Consider the following 13,834-nt stretch of genomic DNA (forward strand, 5'->3'; position numbering starts at 1 on the left):
CGGAAAGAAACTGCATCCCAGGAAATTACAGAGAAGTGCGGCCGAACCAAATCCCGCCAGGTCTCCATCCAGAAAACAGGTATGATGTTTGAGAAGGGAAAAAAAAAAAAAAAAAAAGCCCAAACTTGGAAAAAAGGAAGAAAAAAAATCCAAACTTGGAAAAAGGCAAAACCGGTTGAGTTTGGGGTACCGCCCAGCATTTTCTGATCACCCTTCCTAGTAAAAGCAGGACTTTCTGTTCTTTGCAGACCCCCTCGGCTGACAGTCTGGGGGACGTAACTTTGTTGTCTTAGGTGTAGCTGATTAATGCAGAACTGATAGAAGCCACAACAGTTTACTGCCCTATAGGGCTGTGCCTTCTTAACCTGCAGAAGTGAATAAGACCTTGGGGTTTTAGAGCCTGGTAGAGAAGCCAGTCCCAAAGCTGTTGGGGGGTTTATTACCCTGGAAAAGGTAAACTAGTTTTGTTTTGATCTAACCTACATGCTTGTTAACTACCTAGCTGTATCTGTATCTAGCAAACAAAGTAATATAGATACATGTGCACACACATGCATACGCATGCACACATAAAACTTGTCAAGCTTTCAAGGAACCAGGGGTTTTTGTTTTGTTTTGTTTTTTGTTTCATTTTTTTTTTTGTTTTTTGGGTTTTTTGTTTGTTTGTTTTTGCCTACCCTGTTGGTTCCATTCTTAAGGAGTTAAAACATAATATGGATGGGGCTGGCCATTTCAGAATTTCACTTTTAACATGATTACTAACCCTTGTGGCTTCAAGATGGCAAGGTGGTTTACTTGGTCTTTTGGTCACTCATCCTGATATTTATTAAGCCCTTTCCTTGGGCACTATGGTTGACATGAGACCATCTCCTTTGTCCTTGAGGATTTGAATGTATACACAGACACGGGAGAAACACAATTAGTAAATTTGGAGCTCAGATGAGACATAGAACATAATGCAGGGTTGAAGGGTCCAAGGGAATTAGGCCTTGCGGGTTCAAATCTTTACTGCACCACATACAGCTTGTGACCCTGTCAAATTCTTTTATTGTTCTGTGCCCCATTTTCTTCATCTATAATATGAGAATATGGTACTAGAGAATATTGGAGATAATGCATTTAAAATGCATAGCACAGTTCTCTCCCAGTGGTAAATATTATGATAAACATAAATTCTTTTCATTGTTATTATTTATTAATTGCATTCCTATGCAATTAATTGCTGTTCAAATATTAAAAAATATAGTTCTTTTTAGAGCCTTACACATTGGTGACTAAAGTGAGTATTTTTCTTTCTTTTTTTTTTTTTTAAAGATTTTATTTATTTGACACAGAGAGAGAGAGAGAGGGAGAGAGCAAGCACAAGCAGGGGGAGCGGCAGGCAGGCTCCCTGCTGAGCAAGGAGTTTAATGCGGGGCTTGATCCCAGGACGCTGGGATCTTGACCTGAGCCGAACGCAGCCGCTTAACCGACTGAGCCACCCAGGCGCCCCTAACTGAGTATTTTTCTTAGGGTATTTCCCAAATTATTCTAGTTCTTTTTGTTTCTATAAATGGACTTCAGGAAAGTATTAATGTTTAGTCTTTATAACAGAGGGATAGTTTGTAATGTAGCGGTTCTCAAAGTGTGATCCTTGGACCCCTAGGTCTGTAATGTCAAGACTGTTTTCCCAGTAATGCTAGGACATTGGTTGTCTTTATTTGTTCTGATGGCACAAGATTAATGGTGGGTAAAATTGATGACACTTAGCCAGAATCTAGGCAGTGGAATAAAATGGGGTTGGTGGGCATTGCATATGTCACCACCAAACACTTGCAGTAAAAACAAACAAAAAATGCCACTGAAGAATGTCCTCCATTAAGCAGTCATACCATTTGGAATGGGATGGGAAGTGCACGCAAGGCCTCTTGCTGTATACCAAAAGTATGGCCGTTGTCTGGAGGCAAAGCTCTTGGGTGATGGTTTGCGATGCTTTTTTTTTTCATGGAACATCATTTTTACTTGAAAGAAGAACTGACAGACAAACTGTGGTTACACAGACTTGGGTATTTGGCAGACATTTTTTCCAAAATGAATGAAATGAGCCTGTCACTTCAGCAAAACAACTGATGGTATCTGTTGCCAGTGATAAAATTCAAGCTTTCAAGTGAAAATTCAAGCTTTTGGAAAACCTGTGTCTGCCACTAGGAATTTGACAGCATCCTAATATTTAAAAATTTTTCTGATGAAATCAGTGGTGATACTAACAACCTTTTCTTTCATTCTTTTTTTCTTTTCTTGGTATATTGTATGCTGATAGATTGTGGCTCAATAAGAAATATATTTTATATATATATATATATATATATAAAATATAATTGGCCTTTTCCCGGGTTCCTGACGCAGAGCTCCTAAAACCTCGGTAATTTCCTGAATGATAGGGGTGAAAGGAGCATCTTTTGTTCTAATAGGTAGCCTTTGTTTCTGGTTCCTGACACAAAGCTCCTAAAACCTTTGGAATTTCCTGGGTGATAGGAGCATCTTTTGTTCTAATGAGGCAACTCTAGCTAGCTTCAGATGGAGACTGGTCACTGCAAAGACCAAACCTTGATTAGAAGCCTAGGACTTTCAGCCCTACATCCCCCAACCTCTGGGAAGAGGTGAGGGGCTGGAGAATGGTTAATAATCGATCCTTCCGACATGATGAAACCTCCATAAAAACACTTAAATGACAGTTTGGAGAGCTTCCACATTGGTAAGCTCACTGAGGTGCTGGAAGGGTGGCCATGTAGAAAGGGCATGGAAACTCTGTGCGCACAGCCCCCCGTAACTTGGCCTAGGAATCTCTTCCATTTGGCTGTTCTGAGTTGTGTCCTTTATAATAAATCACTAATAATAAGTAAGCTGTTTCCCTGTGTTTTGTGAGCCGTTCTAGTATAATCAAAACTGAGGAGAGGGCGTCGTGGGAACCTCTGATTTGTAGCCATGTCAGAGAGTGTGGGTAACTTGGGGACCCAATATTTGTGACTGGCGTCTGAAGTGGGAACATTCTTGTGGGACTGAGCCCTTAATCCTGTGGAGCTTTACGATAACTCCAGGGAGTGTCAGAATAAAATTGAATTATAGGACATTCAGTTAGTGTCTGGAGAATCAGAGAATTGGTTTTTGGTGTTAGAAAACACCTAGGCTGATGAATTTTAATGTCACAGAGTATGAAAGTTCATTGACAGGGTTTTAGATTCCATGTTGTACTAAACTTTAAGAAACTATAACTTGCTGAGTTCGGGTTTAGTATTAAAGAAAAACACCCAAAATTATCTGAAAAGATTATTAAAATACTTCTTCCTTTTCTACTTATCTGCATGAAGAAGGATTTTCTTCATATTCTTTGACCAAAATAACACTGCAACAGATTGATGCAGAAACAAGCATATGAGTCCAGCTATCTTCTATTAAGCAAGACATTAAAGAGATTGGCAAAAAGATAAACAATGCTTAATTTTTGTTTTAGAAAATATAGCTATTTTTCCTTAAAATATGTTATCTATGGTACCATATAATGGGAGAGTTATTATTTTCAAGTGAATTAATAAATACATGTTTTAAATTTCTCAGTTTTCATTACTGAATCTGTAAGTTTAGATAGATACCCAGATTAACAAAAGCTCTTTGCTTTCCTTGATAATTTTTAAGAGTGTAAATGAATCCTTAGACCAAAATGTTTGAGAACTCCTGTTCTAAAAGAAACCCAAATTCTTAATTGTAAAAGAAAAATGTACCAGATTCTTTCACCTTCCACAACTGCCAAGTGTATATCTTTAAAGTCAAGGCTGGAGATGATACTATGAAATAATGGAAGTTAACCACTGACCCAAAATAGTGCCATCTGTTTGAACCAAACCAGTGGAATAAGCAAATAGATACATCTAAGGAAACCTAGGTGCCCTTATGGGGATATGGGTTATATATGAAGAACCATCCTATGAGAGTAAGAATTTGCCAGTTCCTCTGAGCATTCTATGGTAATAAGATTTTATAAATTTCTCTCCAGTACTTCGTTTTGGCCTAAGCACAAGTGGACTTGGGGTCCAAGTGTCAGATACCTTGTTTTTCTTCTTGCCACTTCCCCGTCTCCTCACTATGCCACATGCATTCTCCATGTCAGCCCAGGCAGGAGACAATTCCCATAATACTGGCTGTCCCTTTCCTGAGCTCTCATCTCAGTCTTCACAATTGACACCAGCCACTCACAGACTTCCCTGGGCTTTCTTTAAAAGAATGTGTTTGGATATTATTTCTCAGCCACCCTGGGCTGTAAAGACAATGGGAAATTGCATACAGAGAGCACGCATCCCAGTTCCTTTTCCCGAGCCCACTGAAAAATTGCACTTGGCTCCCTTGGTGGATATATGAAGAGAGTCGAAATGAGATTTTTTAAACAGAGTCGAAGTGAGATTTTTTTCCCCCAGGTTGAGGCTTTAGAAGAGCTGTAGTGGCCACAACCAGGCATCTCTATGTAGTCCTAGAACTGTGAAATGTTCAGTTACGTAGAGGGTTCTTCTCAGTAGACATGTTGTAGAGAGATAGGGATTATCCAGACCCACACAAGTTGATGTCCCTTTCCAATTTATAGATGGCCCTGTAATTCAAAGGTTTTCGTTCATTTGTTTGTTTACCAGGGGACAGTGGAGTGAAATAGGCTGGATTCCATGCTCTGACCCTCAGAAAACCTCCAGTGAGTTTATTACGGTCTTTTTGGGGGGTTGTTTTGTCTTGTTAATAACTTCTCCTAAATTAGCTAAAATATGATAGGGCTTCACATTTGGAAAAATTCGCCAAGAGGATTTATTTCGTATTTTAATTCTGAGTCATTTTTAAGACCTACATTTTGAATTGTTGAACATATATTTTAAATATGATTAAAATGAGGAAAGCCAAAGAGGTGCTAGGCTCTTGAGATGGGAAGGCACACCCCATTGTCAGGTTAGAATACATTCTCCATGTAATTGACTAAAGGGTAGAAAATTATTGGAAGTAAGGTGGCCACACAGAGTAGGTTTGGGCCATGTGACTAGGCCAATGGGATGTACACAGAAGTGATCTAAGCCATCCATAGGGCTCACCATTAAGAATATGCCAGGTGATCCTGAAGTTTTCTTCCCCTAACATGTGCCCTGGAAGGCAGGCACACAAAATAGAAGCAGCTGTGATCCCTGAGTCACCATTTGGAGGAGAGTTGCAGTACCTGAATAGAATAAGATGAGCACAAAGTCAGTATTCATTGTGGTAAGCCAAGAATAGCTCAGGGTATACATACGCCTTGTGTAGCACAGCCTATCCTAATATAATATTCTAGTTACGTGTAAGAACACTGGACTGAAAGTTAGGAGACTTAAGTTGTGTGAGGTTGAACTATAGGAAATTGCTGGTAATTGTTAGTTTTTGATGTTCAAGAATGGCAATTTCACATGATTCACCCTAGTATTTCCACCTCTGTGATCAGATAGGTATGCAACATTGAGTAATCCATTAATCCCTTCTGTATCTCATTTTTCTCATCAAACATCAGACCTCATAGACATCTCTGAAACACTCCACCCAATAACCGCAGAATACACATTTGTCTCAAGGAACACAGAACGTTCTCCAGGATATATATGCTATATGCTAAGCTATAAAATAATCATCAATAAATTTAAAAGGGTTGAATTTATACAAAGAAAGTTCTCTAACCACAATGGAATTAAATTAAAGGCAATAACAGGAGGAAATTTGAGAAATGCACAAAATTAAATAACATAATAACCACTGGGTCAAAGAAGAAATCAGAAAATACTTTCAAATGAATGAAAACAAAAGCACAGCATATCCAGACTTATGGAATACACTGAAAGCAGTACTCAGAAATTTATAACTATAAATGAGAACATTAAAAAAGAAAAAAAGATCTCAAAGTTAACCTTTCACCTTATGAAACTAGCAAAAGAACAGCAAACTAAGCCCAAAGCAAGAAAAAGGAAGGGAATAATAAATATTAAAGTGAAAATAAATGAAAGAGAAAACAGAAAAACAATGGAGAGAATAACAAAACAAAAAATTGGTTTCTTTGAAAAGATCAACAAAATTGATACACCTTTTTTTCGACTGACCAAGAAAAAAGAAGAGAGGAATAAAATTACTAAAATCAGGAATGAGAGGGGGAACGTTACTACCAAACTTAGAGAAATATAAGGATTATAAGTGAATACTTGAACAATTGTAGGTCAACAAATTAGATAACCTCACGTAATGGACAGATTCCTAAAGAGACACAAGCTACCTAAAATTGACTCAAGAAGAAAATCTGAATGGACCTATGACAAGTAAGAGATTGAATTAGTAGTTTTAAAACTTCCTACAAAAAAAAATCCAAGCCCAGGTGATTTTACTGTTGAATCCTACATTTAAAGAAGAATTAATGCCAATCCTTCATAACTTCTTCCAAAAAATAGAAGAGGATGGAATACATCTCAACTCATTCTGTGAGGCCAGTATTACACTGATACCAAAACTAGACATAGGCATCACAAGAAAACTACAGACCAATATCTCTTATAACTACAGACACACAAATCCTCAACAAAATACGAGCAAACTGAATCCAGCAACATATATAAAGGATTATACACCATGACCAAGTGGGATATAGCTCAGGAGTGCAAGATCACCTTAACATCTGAAAGTGAATCAATGTAATACACAATGTTAATAGAATAAAGACAAATCACATGACTAGAAGCAGAAAAAGCATTTGACAAAATTCAACTCCGTTTATGAGAAATGCATGCAATAAATTAGGGAGAGAAGGGAACTTCTTTAGCCTGATAAATGGCATCTACAAAACCCCACAGATAGCATCATACTTAATGGTGAAAGACTGAAAGCTTTCCCCCGAGATCAGGAACAAGACAAGATGTCTGCTTTTATTATTTCTACTCAACATTTTGCTGGAGGTTTTGGGTAGGACAGCTAGGCAAGAAGAAGACATAGATGTATCTGTATTGGAAAGGGATAAGCAAAGCTGTTTCTATTTTAGGTGACCTATCTTGCATACAGAAAATCCTAAGGATTTCACTAAACTATTAGAACTAATAAATGAGTTGAACAGAGTTACAGTGTATAAGACCAACCTACACAAATCAATTGTATTTTTATAGACTAGCAATGAACAACCCAAAAATGAAATTAAGAAAACAATTCCGTTTATAATATCATCTAAAGTAATATAATTCTTAGGGTTAAATTTAACAAAAGAGGTATAAAACTTAAACTCTGAAAACTGTGAACATTTCTGAAAGGAATTAAAGAAGACCTAAATAAGTATAGAGACATCCCATGTTCATGTATCAGAAGATTTAATACTGTTAAGATGGCAATACTCTCCAAATTGACCTACAGATTCATTGGAATCCTCATCAAAATTCCAGCTGGCTTCTTTGCAGAAATTGCCAGTGTGACCCTAAAATTCTCATGGAAATTCAAGAAATTCAGAGTCACCAAAACAATCTTGAAAAATAAGATCAAAGTCAGAGGAATCACTTCGCAATATTAAAACTTACTACAAAGCTACAGTAATCAAGAGAGTGTGGTACCAGCATAAGAAGAGACATAAAGATCAATGGAGTAGAATTGAGAGTCCAGAAATAAACCCTCACATTTATGGTCAATAGATTTATGACAAAGTTGCTAAGAAAATTAATGAACACAGAATTGTCTTTTCTACCAATGGTGTCAGGATGACTGGATATCCATATGGAAAAGAATGGATTTAAACACCTCCATCATAACATATTCAAAAATTAACTCAAAATGGACCATAGACCTAACTGCAAGAGCTAAAACTAAAAAACAAGCAGAAAAATAGGCATAAATCTTTGTAACCGTGAGTTAGACAATGGTTTCTTAGATATGACACCAAGAGCCCAAGGTCAAAAAAAGAATAACTAAGTTGCATTTCATCAAAATTGAAAAATGTTGTGCTTTAAAGAACACTATCAAGAAAGTGAAAAAACAATCCATAGAATGGGAAAAATTTTTTTGCAAATCCTATATCTGATAAGGGACTAGTATCTAGAATATATACAGAACTTCTACAATTCCGTAACAAAAAGACAAAAAACTCAATAAAAATGGGCAAAGGATCTGAATAGACATCTCTCCAAGGAAGATATGCAAATGGCCAATAAGCACATGAAAAGGTTCTCCATATCACTAATCAGTAGGGAAATGAAAATCAAAGTCACAAGGAGATACCACTTTATACCAACTAGAATGGCTAAAATCGAAAAAGATGAAAACAAAGAGTTGTGGAGAAATGCAACACTCATACATTGCTGGTAAGAATATAAAATGGTGTTGTTGTTTCAGAAAACTTGGCAGTTCCTCAAATGTTAGACATAGGGTTATCATATAATCTTGCAATTTCATTCTGAGGTGTATACCTGAGAGAAATGAAGACTTAAGTGTACACAAAAACTTGTATGTAAATGTTAACATCACTATTTATAATAGCCTAAGAGTGGAAACAAATGTCCATCAAATGATGAATGAATAAACAAAATGTGGTATATCCATACAGTGGAATATGACTTAGAAAAAAAAAAAAAGGAATGACGTGGATGAACCTTGAAAACATTATGCTAATTGAAAGAAGCCAGATACAAAGGACCACATACCCTATGACTCCATTTATATGAAATGTCCAAAATAAGCAAGTCTATAGTGACAGAAAGTAAAATAGCAGTTGCCTGGGGGCTGGAGTAGAGGTCAGGAATTGGGAGTGACTAATAGATACAGGTGATGAAAATATTCTGAAATTAGATCGTGGTGATTGCTGCACAACTCTGAACATACTAAAAGCCACTGAAGTTTAAATGGGTGAGTTTTAGGGTATGTGAATTATATCTCAATAAAAGTGTTAATTAAAAATGTGGATGTGTAGTGATTTAGAAAACTACCCTCACATATATTGTGGTTCACTTCATTGTATGTATCTGTTGAACAGAATGGTGGGTGGAAAAATGCTCAGCTAATACTTAGATGTGATTTCCAATCTGACTTTCGTGTAGAGTCTGGTAAATCACTTAACTTCTGAGCCCCAATTTTCTAATAGGAAATCAATATGTTATTTTGGATGACTTCTCTGTTCCCCTCCAGCTCTAATAGCCAATTATTCTGTGGAAGCTAGATCTCAATCTGTGCAAAGTTGTTGTGGGGGATGTACATTTACATCTGGGTTTAAGTCCTATAATGAAAATAGCAAAGTGTGGAAGGAAAAATGTCAGAAACATTCATCTAAGAAGAAAATAATATGGAGAAATAAGGAGAAGAAAAAAACAAGTAAGTAAATTTTTTGTGTTTGTGGCATACAGTTACATAATTAACTATCCATTCAGCTGGTTGAAAATATAATTACTGTTTTCTTTTCAATCATGGCAAGATGGGACCTACTTTTACATCTCTTACTTATGATAAGAAAACTGCCAGTTAAAATAAAGTTACCATTATCTTTTTTCATACAGGCAATGAGTCTCAGAAGGCAACATGGTAAGTAATGTAGTGCTAGGGTGGCCCTTTGAAAAATTGCCCCTCACTTCTGATACTGAGTTCACAAAGCATGGAAAAATGTATTCTTCTCAGATAAGATGTGTTAATAACAAAGCGTGAGTAGACTGTAAGTATCAAGAAGTAACAAACTCCTGATGCCTTATGACTAAAGATTGTTTTAGGATTGTTATCACAAAAACTCTGCATCAGGTGGAAAGTTGGAAATGCACCACACATATGCTTTATTTTCATTACCATCCAAATCTTCCATTAGTAATAAGTTAGAGAGGTGTGTTGATTGATTCTTCAGACCAGGAGAGTACTACTTGGTTCCCATCTACTACTGATTCTCAAATCTGGCTGATCATCAGGGAAATGTGTAAAGATAATGCAGATCAGTGGCTCTGTTCCCTAGAGATTCTTTCTCAATAGGTCCAGGTAAAGCCTGGAGACCCTAATTTTAAAAGCTCCTCAGATGACTATGATTTTTTTCCTGTTAATCTGTGTCAAGTCAACTTGATTCTTAGTCCAGGTTGAAGGGTCTTGAAGGGCAGAGGAAATTCTTCCTCCTCAACAACAGTAAGAATTGTTTCATAAAACTTTTATTTCATATACATATACACTCACACATCTATGCCCATATAAATACATATCAAATGTATTTCCTATTGTTTTGGTCAAAACAGTTTTAAAGCCACTCGTCTAGAACATTATTACTAGAAGCATTAATATGCATTACTTATGGATTCAATTTTTAAACAGATATATATAAGGCTATTCAGAATTTTTATTTTCTTTTATGTAAGTTGGTTGGTTATCTTTTGGTTGGTTGAGTTTTGTGGGGGGGATTTTCCATTTCATCTAAGTTTTCAAATTTATTTGCTTGAAGTTATCCATAGTATCTTATCTTGTTTTAATATCTGTGGAATCTACATTAATGTCTCCCTTTTCATTCCTGATACTGGTCATTTGTGTTTTCTTTCTTTTTTTCTTGCCCAGTTTTGCTAATGTTTATAATTTATTATTAATTTCTAAAAATGTATTGATTTAGTGATATTGATTTATTGATCTTATTGATTTCCTCTGTTGCATGTCTGCTTTCTATTTTATTGATTTCTGCTTTTATCTTTTATCTTTTTATTTATTTGCTGTTCTTTTTAAGATAGAAGCTTAGATCATTTATTTTCAACCTTTCTCTTTTCTAATATTTACATTTAAAGCTGTAAATATCCCTCTAAGTACAACTTTGGTTACATTCTAAAAGTTTGTAAGTATTCCCAGGTCATAATGAGACAGAGAAACTGAAGGACTCCATAAAAAACCTGCTTTTTGCTCCTTTTCCTGCTTCTATTCTTGCTAGGACCTGCACCCCCACTTTACACATGCCTCATCATGCAAATAGTGTATATTCTCTTTGTAAGGGACAAGGAGTTAATGATTTCTATAGAATAGGTAACATATAAGGAGGGCCAGGTGAGAATGACTGGACAAAGCCATCATATGTGTATTCTAGACTATTGAATGTGTATTCAATGCCAAGGCTCCCTGTCTCTAAAGAGTAACACCTGGGCCCCTGTTTTTGTTCTAACCAGCTCCTGGATGCCTGAGAGGACACCTAAACCAGGCTACAGTCCTCAATAAAAAGCCCCAGACCCCGAACAAAAATCAGACTCATGCTCCTTTCCTTTCCAAGTCTCCTGGATGCTCCTTCTATATCTGCTCTCTCAATATGTTCAGTAAACTCTGCTCTCACTTCCTGCTTGCTCCTGTTTGATTTCCACCCTCTGTGAGGCCAAGACCCTCTTGGCTGGTCCTGCAGGACCCCCTCTGGGTCCCTGGACCTGGCCTGCTGGCATCAATAACTCAATGCTTGTTCTGCTTGATTTGTTCTATTTAATTTCTTTCATCTTGGGGAGTATGGCAGCATAATTTTGTGACCATCAGAACAATATTCACACAATTTCCCAAATCATTTTTTACTTAAAATATATCTAACAAAACATGTTTGGCATTGAATCTTATGAAATGGCTTTGATCAGGAGAGTGTGGGGTGACCCAATCGAGTGGAGGCCACAGGCAGTGAAAGAAGTCACCCAAAGCAGAACAAAGGATGTAGGAGTTTATTGAATACACTGTAAGGGAGCAGGGGGGCAGGACAGCAAAGAAGAGACTATCTCCCAGGAAGCAGTGGTGGAGGGGCTGTATTATGGGAGGGAGTGAGGAGGTATGGGAACCTATGGAATTTTATGTTTTTGGTAACTATGCCCAGTTGTAAGTAACCCATTGGTCAGCTAGGACCTATGGCTATTTTGAGGTGGGTCACCTAATAAGCCTGTTTGCATTCAACTTAGTGGTCACTGGGGGCCCTATTAGGTTTCCACTGCTCAAGCCTGCTGCCTAAAAGTAGCCTCTACAAAGAGCACATTTTGATTCTTCCTGCTTCTATAAAATCTATGAGAAATAGCATCTCAAACTTTTTTAAAAATATGAACTATTAAGTGTTGCTTCTTCTTAACCTCTTAGGGCAAATAAGGACATGACAATGATCCTCTTTGTCTGAATTAATAAAACTCAATGTATTTAAACTTCTCAGAAAATGGAAATGCTAAATATTATAGTTAGGGCAAAACATTATTAAGATAACCCATTGGAATTACATACTTTTTGATATAAAAGTTTACTTTCATGGTAACAATTTCTGAAGTCCAGTTACATCTGTAAGAACAGCTTTTTTTTTTTTTTTTAAGATTTACTTATTTGAGACAGGGAGTCTGCACGCAAGAATAGGGGGAGGGGCAGAGGGAGAGAGAGAATCCTTAAGCAGACTCCCCGCTGAACCCTGAGGCTGCCATGGGGCTGAATTGAATCCTAGGACCCTGAGATTATGATCTGAGCCAAAATCAAGAGTCAGATGTTTATGGGCGCCTGGGTGGCTCAGTTGGTTAAGCGACTGCCTTCGGCTCAGGTCATGGTCCTGGAGTCCCAGGATCGAGTCCCACATCGGGCTCCCTGCTCAGCAGGGAGTCTGCTTCTCCCTCTGACCCTCCTCCCTCTCCTGCTCTCTGTCTCTCATTCTCTCTCAAATAAATAAATAAAATCTTAAAAAAAAAAAAAAAAAAGAGTCAGATGTTTAACCAACTGAGCCACCCAAGCACCCTGTAAGAACAGTTTTATTATGCAAAACAATCTGTTTATCCAGAGGTGGGAGACAAACAAGATGCTTTCTTCTTTTCTTCCTGCAGTGTAAGCACTGCAATTACATTAGTACTGAGAGAAAATGGCAAGCCCTGGAGACTCAAAATTTAAAATATGAAAAGAGGGCAGAATAGGATTATTAGCAAATGGAATGTGGAGCTGGTTTGTTTTGCCTCTAGAATTCTGAGTCATTATTTCACGTATGGAATGTCCCGTAAAGAATAATTTTACCTCTGGGGGCGCCTGGGTGGCTCAGTCGTTAAGCGTCTGCCTTCGGCTCAGGTCATGATCCCAGGGTCCTGGGATCGAGTCCCACATCAGGCTCCCTGCTCCACGGGAAGCGTGCTTCTCCCTCTCCCACTCCCCCTGCTTGTGTTCCCTCTCTTGCTGTGTCTCTGTCAAATAAATAAATAAAATCTTTGAAAAAAAAAAAAAGAATAATTTTACCTCTGATAAAGATACTGGAGGATAGTCAGAAAAAAGGCTGGCAGGGGCAAGGGCCGCCCCGTCCTAAGAGGAAACTACCTTTAAAAGGAAAAAGACCCCATCCTGTTAGTCTGCACCACCCTGAAAGGAGCCCTCCACCCTTTCCCACATGAACAACTACCTCATAGGTAGATGAGCGTGTGGACAAAAACCTGATTGGGTGACAGACAATGGAGGGTTAATCAGATTAAAACAGCCCGCCAACAATCTCATAAAAACCCTAGACTAAAAAAAAAAAAAAAAAAAAAAAAACCCTAGACTAGTAACTCTAACCCATTCGAGTCCCCTCCCTCTTCTGGAGCCTTCTGCCATCACTCAATAAACTTTGCACTGCTGCCTACCACTCTTCGTCTGGTCTACCTCTTCATTCTTCAAAACAGCTTGACCAAGAACCACAGGAACTAAAGGAAATCCTGAAACAACAGACATTACTTTGACTCAAGGAACCAGTGGGATAAAAACTGAAGTACCAGTTAACTGAAGTACAGTCTTTAGGAAGGAGCAGGACATGGTCTTGGTTGTTGGAAGTCAGAAAATTTGCTTCAGAAGACAACATTTTCCAGTCCCTTGATTCAGCAATTCCATATCT

General features: G+C 37.6%; 1 protein-coding gene across 1 annotated transcript in view; it reads right to left on the reverse strand.

The window, feature by feature from the left end:
- CHST10 (carbohydrate sulfotransferase 10) overlaps nucleotides 1-13,834 on the reverse strand; it is a 53,475-nt gene that overhangs the window by 30,832 nt on the left and 8,809 nt on the right. The gene's annotated exons all lie outside the window — the stretch shown is intronic.

This window comes from Phoca vitulina, unplaced genomic scaffold, assembly GCF_004348235.1.
Source record: "Phoca vitulina isolate PV1807 unplaced genomic scaffold, GSC_HSeal_1.0 scaffold22, whole genome shotgun sequence".
NCBI classification, from domain to species: Eukaryota; Metazoa; Chordata; class Mammalia; order Carnivora; family Phocidae; genus Phoca; species Phoca vitulina.